This window comes from Hyposmocoma kahamanoa, unplaced genomic scaffold (genome assembly GCF_003589595.1).
Source record: "Hyposmocoma kahamanoa isolate Upper Pololo Valley unplaced genomic scaffold, ASM358959v1 87, whole genome shotgun sequence".
Classification (NCBI taxonomy): Eukaryota; Metazoa; Arthropoda; class Insecta; order Lepidoptera; family Cosmopterigidae; genus Hyposmocoma; species Hyposmocoma kahamanoa.
The window spans coordinates 3,383,100-3,397,583 of NW_020654422.1; positions in this window are offsets into that span (position 1 = coordinate 3,383,100).

The window sequence follows — 14,484 nt, forward strand, 5'->3', positions numbered from 1 at the left end:
AAGGGCCCGAATCCCTTTCATTTCCGAATGGATGAATTCGCGGAACGAACTTTTGTATATTAGATTTAGTCTTGGTGTTCTGAGTAAACATTCACTGCTGTTCAATGTTTTTTTTAACTTTATAGTGTCGAAGTGCCTAACAAACATACATTTGTAAGCCAATGATCTTACAATAGATTTATATCTAACTTTCTTTCTGTTTCTAACTTAGACCGTTTATCGAAAGTCATGTCTCCGTGGAATCGGGTCGGAAATAGCAGTCGAAAGAAAGATGGACGGCCGCCGCTAAATAGTTAATGGCGATTCTTTGGTTTATTCTCAGTCTGTTATCTGTTATCAATTCACGAACTATGAATAGTGTTTGATATCGTGTGAAAGGGCAGTTGGAAGCTCAGTGGCAAAATTATTGCATCATAATCGAGAGCTTGACTGTTGGAATCCCTGTGGTGGTAAGTATCTTCAAAATTAATTTCTACGTTACGTAAATTTGTGAATATTTGATAGTGATACCTCTCTCTACGATCTATGGGTGCGGGATGCTAGACTAACCCGAGTGACTGCGGTGGATTATCGCCATGGAATGGTATCACCATGGATTTAGCTCGTGAAAATTTTCGTAGTATGATTTTCTACGACATTAAGTGTAATTTAACAGCTCAGCGGAGCTTTGCTCGGCTTCTAACTACTTTTAGTGATAAAGCACCATGCAAGACGACTATTTATACTTTGTTGGTAGAATTCAAACGCGGTCGTGTGAATCTCAGTGACGAATTTCGTGATGGTCGCCCGTACAATGCCATGAACAACAAAAACATCGATGCTGTGCGCCGTATGATCAAAACAGACAGGCATGTGACATACCGTGAGATTTGAGCATCTTTAGACATAGGTATGAGTCAAATACAATCAATACTACACAAACATTTGGCTGTAAAAAAGCTGTGCTCTCGGCCGATCCCACACAATTTGACTGAGCCTCAAAAAATGGATCGCGTCACTTGGTGCAATGCCATGCTTACCAGATTCAACGAAGGGGCGTCAAATTTGGTGTGGGACATAGTAACAGGAATATGGATTTATAGTTGCGATCCCAAAACAAAGCGGCAATAGAGCGTACGGGTTTTTCGAGATCAGCCGAAACCAACCAAAGTGGCGCGCGTGCAAAGTGCCTTTAAGCGGATGATTGCTTCTTTTTTTTAATAAAACTGGACACGTGGCTACTGTTGCTTTGGAGAATCGTTGTACCGTGAATAGTGATCGGTACACGACCATTTGTTTGCTGGAAGTTATTGACAAACTCCGTAAAAATAACCGTAAACACCGTATTACCTTGCACCACGATAATGCCAGTTCTCACACGGCCAGACAGACAAATGAATTTTTGAAGGTGAATAACGTTGATCTTATGAGCATCGCGCTTATAGTCCCGACCTGCCACCTTGTGACTTATGTTTATTTCCAAAAATCAAGAGCTAGTTACGCTGTCAACGATTTTCATCACCTGAAGAGTGTCACAGAGGAGTGGCATAAATGTTTTCAAAATTGGTTTATTCGTATGAAAAGTGCATTAACGCTAACGGAGAATATTTTGAGAAACGATAAAGTCATTTCTGACCATTTATAGTATTTTTTCCTATTCATTCCGGCAACTTATAGTGCGCCTCACGTGTGACCTTTAACCCTTATCTTAAAGGAGACCGGTGCCCGGCAGTGAGATGTAGCATGGATAGATGACGGTAATGATGATGATACTTAGAGACCGCAAATCAATCTTACATCTAGTGGCGTTATAGTAACAATTCCACAGATTTAAATTAAAATAACGTCAGCCTAACATTTGTTTTTGACGCAATAATAATTACACGTGAGATGAGGTTTATACTTAATAGCGTAATAAAATAACGTCATCATGTTACGCGATAGCAGAGTTATAAAAGTTGTTAATAAACTTTTTTACAGTGCCTAACTTCATGAATTTTATGAATGGCCTCATAACAGTACCTTTATATAATAATACGAGTATATTGTGTATGTACTTGATACACATTATAATATTGTTCTAAATTTTATATATTCTTTCACGTCACGTCGTTGTTGAAAATTCACATGGAATAACAATTTTTTTTTATTATATTACTGATTCTTTTTTAGAAAAATAAAGTGACACTTTTTCGTTGCACCCAACAAGCAACTAAAATGGATTCATTTCACATTTTGGCAAGACTATCCTTCCTATCGCTCTCTCCCCGTTATCTCCAATCCGTCGTTACGTGTTTCGTTACTTTCCAGTGTTAAAAATTTAAGAAGAGCGTACAAGAGTGTACAAGAGTGATATGGGGTTCCACACCTATGTTGTGGATATTCCCAGGATTCGTACGAAGCGTTTCGCATCCACATTTATATGGCGAGTGGCTAGAGAGAGGAATCCCTGCCTTTTCGTGCATGATACATCATCGACCTCATCATCATTTTCCATCACGTGAGATAGAGGTTAAATGCGCAGTATTATTTTGATAAAAAAAATAAACAATAAAATTATTTGCATTTCTATCAAAAGCTCGCGTAAAATCCCCTTAGTAACAGTAAATCTTCTTGTGACAGAGTTGGTTCAGGGAAGTACTATTGCCACCTTACATATTTCTGCTGCCAAACAGTAATGTGAGCTTTACCGCGTTCCGGTTTTGAAGGGTAAAGGAGTTGGTGAAATAACAGGCACATGGGACTTGTCAACTTATGTCTCAAGATGATGAGCAAAGTGGCAATGCCCTTCAGATCTGTGCCATTTGCAGCTCTGAGTTGCGTTGCAACTGCTATGGATTGGCGTATCGCTTACTACCAGGCGCGCGCCTTGTTCAACCCGTCACTTGATAGCATAAAAAAAATCGGAAAGTGGTTACACATGCCTGTATAATAATAATTACTGGTTAATAACATTGGGCAAGAACGTCAAAGACATGTTCCTTAGACGCGAATTGCTATTTGCATCAATCACAGATGTGTACACAACTTGTAACAAAATAACTTTAATACAAAGATCCGCACAAGCAGAATTCCGGAGAATTCGCGCAGTCTTGGGAATTCCCACAGTTACTGTATCCTACTACAGGCCTACCGCTTAACTGAGTCAGTTCCTGAGGTAGCCGCGCGGTGCGGGAGGAGTGACAATTTTCGAAACAGTTATGTCGCGCTGGACACGTGATTATTTCAACAAGGTTTTTCTGATCATATCAATAAAGTGGATTTAAAGAAGTGCAAGTGGCTTGTGTAGCATATGTATGTGGTGAGTAGTGAGTAATATAATGTATTATGTAGGTAGTGAGTAATAACATTTTCTTTAAGCACCTTCGAAAATGTGTGTGGAATAAAGAACAACATTTGGCACGCGCGTATTTCTTTCGTTTCCTATAAGTATTTATTAGAAATACTTACCTCAGCTTGTCTCTGAAATAGAATCTTTTTAGTATCATTTCACATAACAACAATTGACTAAGGTAGGCAAGTTGATTCAAGTCAATTGTTGTTATCTGAAACGATAATAAAAAAAAAACTATTTCATTGACAATTGAAATTAATAACAGACCATTTGACATTTTTTTTCAAACAACTTGTTATTGAATATCGTTACAAAAATCTCGTTGAAATTATCCCGTGTGCAGCGATACATAACTGTTACGTAACCTGTCACTCCTCCCGCACCGCGCAGCCACCTCAGGAACCGAGTTAGTTTGTATGTGACACAATTGCCATAAAGTTCAATATACTATGTATAATTTTGTTACAAATCTTCCATTCCGTTCCACGGTAATGTAAATTGAGCCTTAGAAACATTATAGAAGGGAAGCTTGAAGTATAGAGAAGTATGGAAGACGTACACGAATTTCTTTAGATAAGACAAGGTAAAAAGGTAATGTGACGTATTAAGAACTCAATGTTACTGTACCTGGACTACGAGCTTACTTCACAATTTTGTGTAGCAAATTATATAGCGCCTCTACCGGTCATAAGAAGAAACAACATTTTGTATACAAACATTTTACACGATAGCTGTCTCTGTGGCCGAACGGTTACCATGCCGGACTGCCATGCAGAGGTCCTGGGTTCGATTCCCAGGCCGGGAGAAATATGTGTATGGCCTACATTTATTTCTTTAGTGAGTTTGGGTGTAATTTGTGGTTGTCTATGTGTGTGTCCATGGCACCCGTGACACAGGGTTTCCCTAGTGCGGGGCTATGTTGAGTGTGTGTTTTATTATTATTGTTATTATTATTAACTTTTACTGTAATGTCACGATGGATACACTGAACAGAAATTGTAGGCCATTGCTCCACCAACAATAGTTTAGCTCTGAAATAAGATTTTTTTTAATGTGCCATCTGGCACATTAAAAAAAATGTGCCAGATGTGTTTATCTAAACACACCAATTAATTACCTGGGGCCTACCACAACCTCTTAAAACTATTGTTACTTTAACCTTACATTGACTTTTCGTACTATAACGCGGTTAAAGTAAGCTTATTATAATATTAAAACTATGCTGTTTTATCGGCAGCTTTGTGATTATTCATTCACTCAGTTCGTACTGTGACGCGACTTAAACATTTTAAAGTGACATTGCTCTTGTAAAATTTAGCAATCTTAAAATAGTTACTCGGACGCAGTACAAACATTCAATATTTTGTTTATTGTTTTATTTAATAGTACATACAAAATCATTTCTCGTTAAATAAAAACACGTGATGTTTATTTCGTAAAATTATGACAGCGACATCTACATGCTCTTTGTCGACACTAACAATTGACACTAGACTATAATTCCGAGTTCACAACGTGACTATCTGGACTTGCTTTATTTCACTGTGTTAGGGCACGTTCCCATGACGTCGTGACGACAGATAGTCGTGCAGTTTAAAATGTCGTAGCTTGTATATTTAAATGAAGTAGGTCACACATATAACATCACGTTTAACTGTCGTTTACGAGTTTCTTGACGTTACGACGGCAGACTGTCGTGACAAGGCAAGAGCTAGAACGATTGTCGTCAGATGATAAATAAAACGTCATTATAAAAATGTGACATAGATAATCGCAGCTTCAGACGATTCTGTCGTGCAAACGACAAGGCGGCTGCTGTGAACCGATAAATTGTCATCACGATCTAGTGGGAACAACTAGACACAACAGTCGTTCAACGATTTTACAAACGTCCACGACACAGTCACGACAGATAGTCGTGATATGGGAACAAGCTATACGCGACCTTCGTCCAACGATAAATAAAATGTTGCGACATAATGGAAACGCGCTCTTAATGTAATTTGTGAGCTTTTTAAGCATGTTTCTAATGACATTTGAATAAAAATTTCATGGTATTTACCATAATAATTATATTAGTAAATTATGAATATGTAATAATGAATCTCAAAAAAAAACTGTGAATCTGAACTCAATGTTGGATGTATAAGGCGTCTTCATGAGGTAAGTCCCGGTCCCTCCAGAACATCATCATCATCGTCATCAGCCTATCAAACAAACAAACCGACGTTTCGGGCCCTTTACAGGTTACTGTACAGAGTCAACTGTGACCATGGGACCTGTAAAGGGCCCGAAACGTCGGTTTGTTTGAAAAAATAAATATACGCGAATTAAATCCGGAAAAATGTTTCATTTCCTATGTGTAACAATCGCGAAAATCTAAGAACTCGATAAGTAGCAACGTTAATTAAACTTTAAAAAAATACTAGTAGGTACCCAGTACGGATGCGTCAAAGACAACCTTTAACTCACAACTCCGTAGAGCTAACTTTCAAACTTCACAGGTGTTTATTTCGCTTGTATAGTATTAAACATGGCGTCCAAAATTGGATAAATATTTAAGAAACCGCGATCTAATAACAGATGCGCATAATACGACACCCGTGTGCTTTATGTTCCACAAACAAAAACAAAATTGTTGAAAGGTTGTTGTCTTAGCACCAATTTATAGCAAACAGAACTCTAATGGAACAAGATAAAAATTGAAACAGGCAGAAAACAGTTGAAAACAGAATTAATTGCAGCCAATCGCGATTCAGAGTGCAATTGATTATAGTTGTCGATTGGAAAAGAGTATTCTATCAGGAAATTCGCTTATACAAACTGTTACAAATTTATTTCATATATTTATACTAGATAGGTTAATATTTTGTGTTAATATGTTTTTTAGGGTAAATATCACGTTTGACATGTTTGACACTTATAAGAGTCACCAACTTCACATATTGTAAATAAAGGAGTGTGCATTTAGTGAACATAAAGACATGACTAAATTGGTAATATATTTGTTGTATTATTTACTTACGTATTCTACAAAAAATGTTTTCGAGCATTGCAACGGTGAAAATAAAAAAACGATTAGAAATTGTACAGTCAGCCTCAAAAGTCGTTAAAGTTTTTCATGATACAAAGAAACTTCATAATTAGTTGTAGTAAAATGCCAGTGCCATGTCACGGGTAAAGATCTATTGAATATGTTTAGGTTAAATGATTTGAAGCGTATTAAAATATTTCGCCCCACATATTTATATACATAGGTATTTGTCCATGCCCAAGAAAGCATTTGCGTTTAAATTTAGATAGTGACGTACCACCCTTTTTTTTTTTTTGACGGGGGAAACCTTTATGGATACCCCTGAGCCCAGGGAGACCCAGGGGTTATGTGGGGACTCTCCCTCTAGAGTGGAGGGCCTACCCCACTAAAACCCCCCCGGATTTCCCCCTCGCCCGGTTGAGTCGGCGCCGTGGGATCAGTGAACATTCACCACGACGCCGCCCGGCCGCCCTAGCTTACGCCAGGGCTCCCGCGCCAACGGAGGGGCGAATCGGTTGTCCTCCGACTCGCCCCCCAGACGAGTGAGGCCGTGCAGTGCAGGCTCCGGAGTCCCTGTCCAGAGCCCGCTGATCTCACTAGGGGATCAGGCGAGCAGCGAACTGCCTTCGCCTTCTCCCCGTACGTCTGCGCCGGAGCGGGTGCGCGTCCGCCGCGTCCTCGCGCACCCGCTCCGCGGCCTCCTTTTACGACATAACCTCTGCGCAAAAGGAGGCCACCGCCTCCCAGGACTCCTCGCTTTCGAGCATGGCGGCAACCACGCTCGGCAGCGAGAGGTCCTGCCCTACAGTCCCCGTCAGAGGGCGGCGCTGCTCATCCCACCGGCTACATACCTCTAGGGTGTGCTGCGCGATGTCATCCGCAGCGCCGCACTCGTGGCACGACGGGGACGGTTCCCTCCTCGCCACCTTGTGCAGGTAGTGACCGAAGCAGCCGTGCCCGGTCAGCACCTGCACAAGGTGGAACGACAGTGGCCCGTGGGACCGGTTTACCCACTCTACGAGGACAGGGCGGATCGCCTCTATGGTACGAGCGCCATAGGGGGGATCCGCCAAGCCCTCTTTCCACCGGTCCCGCATGCGCTGCGCCGCGAGGCGGCGCTCCCGCTCCACCTCTTGGAGAGCGGGTCGCTCGCCTCGGTCCCTCATTCCCCGCCGGTAGGTGCGGACCGCCGCCAGGACCTCTGCTTCGAGGTCCCACGGCGGAGTACCGGCGAGGACGCATGCGGCAGCGCAGGCCACCGTCATGTACGCCCTACACATTCGCAGGGCGACCACCCTCTGGGGTGACGTACCACCCTGCCATTTGAACAGGAGGAGGTTGGGCGTTTTATATTTTTAACGAGGTATATTTGAAATAACTCCGGGGTAGCAGACAAAGGCGTGTTAGGTATTTTAAAAAAGGAGACCTTTATCGTATAAACCTCTCGCCATAATCTGTTCTAGAAGTTTTTTTTATATAAATAAATCGGTAATTGCTTTTACTTATTCATAAGAAACATTTTTTGTTCAACATTCAGTGCTATTATTCCGAAGTGTCGAGGTTCCATGCTCCTCAAAGATGCCAACTGTGTCCTTATTAATATTTCATCTGAAGGATTATGAGTCAATATCTCGGGTAGATTTTACCGGAAAAACATGAAAATACTTTTGTCATGAAAGCGGTTGCTTCTCAATGGATTTTTTTATGATCCCAAGGGTCGGGACGAATAAGTCGTACGCTTGGTGGAAAGCGACACGCCTGTCCATAACAGTTGCAGTGACACTTAAAGCTTTAAATAGCAAAGACCCGAGGGGTAATGCCACTGCGCTCGCAATCCTGATACATAAGTTGACAAGGCCCATGTTCCCATAATTTCACCAGCACCCTTACCCTTCAAAACCGGAACGCAGTAATGCTCACACTGCTGCTTGACGGCAGAAATAGGTAATGTGGCAGTACTTCCCTGGACGAACTCTTTCACAAGGAGCTCTATTGCTACTAAATGTCGATGGTTCGAACCTCAGTGCTGGCACGTACCTATGATGTTAATTTCTAAGTTCCGTATGTTAGTAAATATTAAGAAGCAATATCTGCCTGTAACGATAAAGAAAAACATTGCGTTGAAACCTGCATGAAGGTTCACAAACCCTTGGATTATGATGTAAATAATGGTTATCGTCAATTGTAAACCCGATAGCAATTTCAGAGACGTTAAATAGACATTGTTTGACTAATATGTAGGTAATGACAGCAAATGTTATAAAACCTTCGTTATTATCATCATCAATCCATTTATACGTCCGATTTCCGAGTACGGGTCATCTCTCTGGCGAGGTTTTAGACCATTGTCTACTACACTGACCCAATACGGGTTGGAGACTCCACACGTTTTTCGAGGTTTGTGAACCTTCTTCAACGTGCAGGTTTTCTAACGATGTTTTTCTTCACCCACAAATTACTCCCAAAGTCGTGAGAGAAATAAATGTACCTAGGACATTCAAATAATTTTCCCGGTTCAGGAATCGAACCTGGGACCTCCATGTGGCAGATTAGCATGGTGACCGTTCGGCCACGGCGGCAGTTAAGTTTAAGTAAGAAAAAATATACGCCAAAAACGAAACGTAATGAAATTAAATTTGTTTATTTGTGTGATTTTTTAGTTTCTAGTATTGCTAGTGAATACATAACTAGCAATACTAGATGGTGTCCGCAACTTTGTCTGCATAGAATAAGTACTTACTTCGAGTAGCCTACTCATCCCTTATTTTACCTTAAGGGGTAATTGGTCAAAAACGCTGAAACATTATTTATTTCTTCCAAAAGGCATAAATATCAATTTTCAGATCCCTTAAATGAGAAAAGATTGGTTCTCCATACAAACTTTTATCCCCTATTTCACCACAAAATTCATCAAATTAGGTTTAGCGGTTCAGGCGTGAAAACGTAATAGACAGACTTTCTTTCGCATTTATCATATTAGTTTGGATAAACAAAACATTATCTGTTTTATTCAATATTTAACCGTAGTATTTTTCGCTAAAAAAGCACTTTATTAAATACAAAAGAGTTAAATCTGTTCATTTTTCATTGTTGTCAACATTATGTTATTGGCTGACCGCTATAGTACACAGAAATACATAGAATTACATGTGATTCGAAACATCTGTGTCATTTCCTCAATACCCAACCAATGCGGCCTATGAGCGCGATTAGGGTACGGGCATTGAGACGGGAGACGCGTTTTAATAAAACAAAGCGCTTGTGCACCTGCAAAATATATACGATAAATTGTTTTCAAATATTGATAAATTTACGTATAAGTACCGAAATTTGACAGAGTTTAAAAACTGAAATATCGTAATGATGAAATATCGTAATGGCATACACAATAATGTTTGCCATCATGGTGAAAGGATTTACCAATCGGCGTAAGGTACTTCCCGATTGTTGCCCAGGATGTGTCAGACGTACAAGGAAGGAATGGTAGGTCGTCGGAAAGGGCTCCTTTGGTGCACTTGTGTGTTTCGTGCGTGGCAACATTAAAATATTGATAATAAATGCCTATTGATACACATTACACAACTTACATGTTGATCCTAGGTACCTACTAGTATTTTTTTAAAGTTTAATTTACGTTGCTACTTATCGAGTTCTTAGGTTTTCGCGATTGTTACACGTAGGAAATGAAACTATATTTCCGGATTTAAATCGCGTATATTTATTTTTTCAAACAAACCGACGTTTCGGGCCCTTTACAGGTCCCATGGTCACAGTTGACTCTGTACAGTAACTTGTAAAGGGCCCGAAACGTCGGTTTGTTTGAAAAAACAAATATACGCGATTTAAATCCGGAAAAATAGTTTCATTTTTACGTTGCTACTATTATAGATGACGTCTTTGCTGTTGCAGTTCGAATAACGTCATGTAAATCAGCGCCCTCTATTGGCAGAGGCGAAAAGATGATGAATAAATTGATTTAAACTGATCAAAGAAAGCAGGTGACGCGCGTCGGTTTAAGGATACGAGTTTTGTTTATATTCTAATGGTAAGAAGTATCACGTCTGTATCGCTTTCTATCGTAATTGTTTTTTTGTTACTGTATGTTCTTGTATAGCCGATTAAATTAAATTAGATAAATTGAAAATAAACATGTATTGCGCTTTGAAGTTGTATTTGTATTATGGAGGGCCGGGACGAGCCAAACGAACAGGGTTCAGCTTCATTTTTTCTCCCTGGTTCTACATCCGATGTAGATGTCATAAAATTGGTAGAGTACAATCAACAGTACGCTGCTGGACTTTAGTAATTGCGCTACATATATGCTTAGCATTTTTAACGTGCATACGTTAATTGAATTTAAATTTTAAGGGCGAAACAAGATAATATATTAAGTAGCAGTAGTACTCCTTGTGAAAGAGTTCGTCCAGGGTAGTACTGCCAGCTTGCCTATTTCTGCCGCCAAGTGAATGTCAGTCAGTAATGTCAGCATTACTGTGTCCCAGTTTTAATGGGAAAGGGTGATGGTGAAATTACAGGAACATGAAACTTGTCAACTTATGCCTCAGGGTGACGGGCGCAGCGGCAGTGTTCCTCAGATCTTTGCGATTAAAAGCTTTGAGTGGCACTGAAACTGTTGTGGACAGGCGTGTAGCTTACCATCAGGCGCATGACTTGTTCGTTCCGGTTACTTGATATTATTTAAAAAAATGTAGTTGTCCATACTATTTATCTTATCAAGGAACAGGAACTTAGAAAACAATATTCTTTGCCATTTCCAGTAACTCGTCTAAAATACATATATGTAAATGTATACTTGTCCGATATCTAAACAAATTGAAATAATATAAAAGGTACCTAATAATACCATTAGAGTTATATTAAATTTACCCACTAATCGCTTCAGCGTACTCACTAAGGCCTAACCTTAATCAACGTTGTATAACAGGTCGCAAACTGCTAGGAGAGCGTAATAACACCGCTGAAGCCATGCTCAGCCGATACTAGCGGAAATTAACAGCTTCTAGCTGCAAGCTGCTACATACAACAAGCTTAGTGGTTGTAGAGACGAATGTCGTTTTTAAAAATCGAATGCTTCATTTCCAGGGATTGCAATTTTACGCTTCAATAAGTGAGATTTTAAGCACCTATTAACATCAGTAGTTAATCAGAATAAAAAATAAAATTTTCAGAGCGCTTATCTCAAACACCTACTATTTTATAAAGTCTCACGTTACTTCTATAATAGTTTAAGTAAAAAAAAAGAAAATACACTTCGACGGCTTTCTAGAATAGTGACATATCTCAAAATCAATTTATTAATCAGGAATATGGTGAGAAACATCTGTGCTGTGTTATAAAGACATAGATGAACTATATTGGTTTGTGCCACTACTGTTTTTGAAAGGCAGCATCTTAAAGAGTAACTTAAGTTAGTAACCTATATAAAAAAGTTGTTGAGTTCTGTTTTATTAATTTGTTATTTAATGTTGACAAATTTGTTTTAATTTGGATGTTTATTTTAAAGGTTAGATCACGGTTAGAATCACAATAATCCAAGCGTTTCAACTAACCAAAAGTATTTTATTTAATAAAACAAATTCTTTCTTTGCGTAGTTTGAACATTAAGTTCAACCAACAACCAACCAACCAAAGAACCAAAACCAAACCACCTTAATATTGTGAAGCCCTATTTATATGTAACTGCCTCTGTGGCCGAACGGTTACCATGCCGGACTGCCACGCAGAGGTCCCAGGTTCGATTCCCGGGCCGGGCGAAATATTTGTATGACCTACATTTATTTCTCTCGTGAGCTTGGGTGTAATTTGTGTTTGTCTATGTGTGTGTCCATGGCACCCGCGACACAGGGTTTCCCCAGTGCGGGGCTATGTTGAGTGTATGCGTTATTATATTATTATTATATTATATATAATCAATTTGGCATTGTCAGATATTACTTGATTTTTTTTATAATATCAAGTGATGGTACGAACAAGTTGTGCGCCTAATGGCTACAGCTAAACCTAAGCTACACGCCTGTCCACAACAGTTGCAGTGCCACTCAACTCTTTAAATCGCAATGATCACCCTGAGCCTTAAGTTGACAAGTCCCATGTGCCTGTAATTTCACCAGCACCCTTGCCCTTCAAAAACCGGAACAGTAACGCTGATATTAGTGCTTGGCGGCAGGAAAAGATAAGGTAATACTATTATTTTCGAGTTCTTAGGTTTTCGCGATTGTTACACATAGAAAATGAAACTATTTTTCCGGATTTAAATCGCGTATATTTGTTTTTTCAAGCAAAGCGACGTTTCGGGCCCTTTACAGGTCCCATGGTCACGGTTGACTGGGGTGGTACAGTCTTCAACCAGTTATGTCTAATATTAATGCAAACCACCCTATTTTTTCACTATAGTTACAATAGTTATTAGTTAAATACCTTATTTTTAATTTTACAAAGATATATTCCAATTTACGCTACAGTAAGTTTTACAAATTATTTTATTGAATTAATTTTTATTAAATTCAATTTATTATTAATTAATAATAGACCGTGACCATGGGACCTGAAAAGGGCCCGAAAAGTCGGTTTGTTTGAAAAAACAAATATACGCGATTTAAATTTGGAAAAATAGTTTCATTTCCTATAATACTATTCTTTACTGATGAAAGTTTTCATGGTACAGATGCCAGGTATAACACACTACTTGCACCGCGATTTAAAAACGCATATTAGACGAAAAATTAATGTGTACAAAATAAATCAAAATGTTGCATCAGTTATAAAAAAATAATCCCTGAGAGCCGACAGAGGTATTTAGATCCCAGAATTAAGTTTTAATTGCAATGTTTGTCATTGTAACAATATTTTCATAAATGAAATGGAAAATAAAAACGTTCGGTGCGACGATTGCATCCCATATGACAAACTGTAGAAAGTATTAAATCAGCTATGTGATTGGTCCTGTAGCTGTTTCCACAAATTCTCTACAATACAAATTCGTAAAAGCGGTCACCATTCGATGGCAAATCTTAAACCGTGATTCAGTTTGCATAAAATGGTTTAATGCCATCTAGCGCATTTTTACGGAATTATTAAATGCGCATAGTTGATCTAACGTTGTGATTGATGATTCAATTTTACATTGCTTGCATTTTATTGAAACATTTGACAATAAAAGGAAAGTTACAGGCACGATGCGTTAATTTTTACCGTAGCCATAGTATTTTGTTGTAGTAACGATAAAATGTCTAACAAAGCATTTACCGTCTCTTGGTCAGCCTTTTTTTTCTGAATATCGATGCAATATCGTCACATGAATCCCTATTGAAGGTATAACTTATATAATATTATATATATGCGTTAGCATTATATAATATTATATAATGGTAACGCAGATGCTTCTGTGGATTTCCTATGTAGCTTCGCCTATGTCATTCGACTCATCTCGATGTGGTTTAATTTAAAATCGGAACATAACCCTTTCGCCTTTGTTTGAGCTCATAGCGTCATATAATACTGGTACAGTATGTTTAGGTATATGTATATATAAATATAGGGCTACTCAAGGCTATAGCAAATGTGCATTATTTAGACACAGGCATACTATCATCGTACATTAAAAAAGTACAAAAAAAGGAAGTAAAATTTGCGTATGAGATTACATTTTGTTTTGCGTCATAAAAGGTCGATATTTTCAAACGTCCTTGAGAAATCTCTACGAAACAACTTTGTTTCGTAGTTACTTTGACAAGTATAAATAATATAAAAGTAGATAATCGTTTTGATTAGCTTTCTTTTACTTAAGATACGTTGACGTCAGCAAAAAAATCAATATGGCGGACGCCTGATGCACGTAGCATACTCTATGACCACGCCGAGGGTAGAGGCAACGTGTGCAAAGATTATATCGCATGCGAATTTATTGCATAGTGCTTATCGGTTTCCTATAGCACGAGAGATTAGCTAATATTTTTTCTAGTATTGTAATATTTATGTTTAAGACCAGACTTCCTTGGAGGGTTTTAATAGCAATACTGAATAAGTTTATTGCTCTCCATAAGTAAAACAGACGTTACAATAATTTTAAGTGCCTGGTTACTTTCAGTCGAAAACGTAACCTAGTGCTGTTTAATTA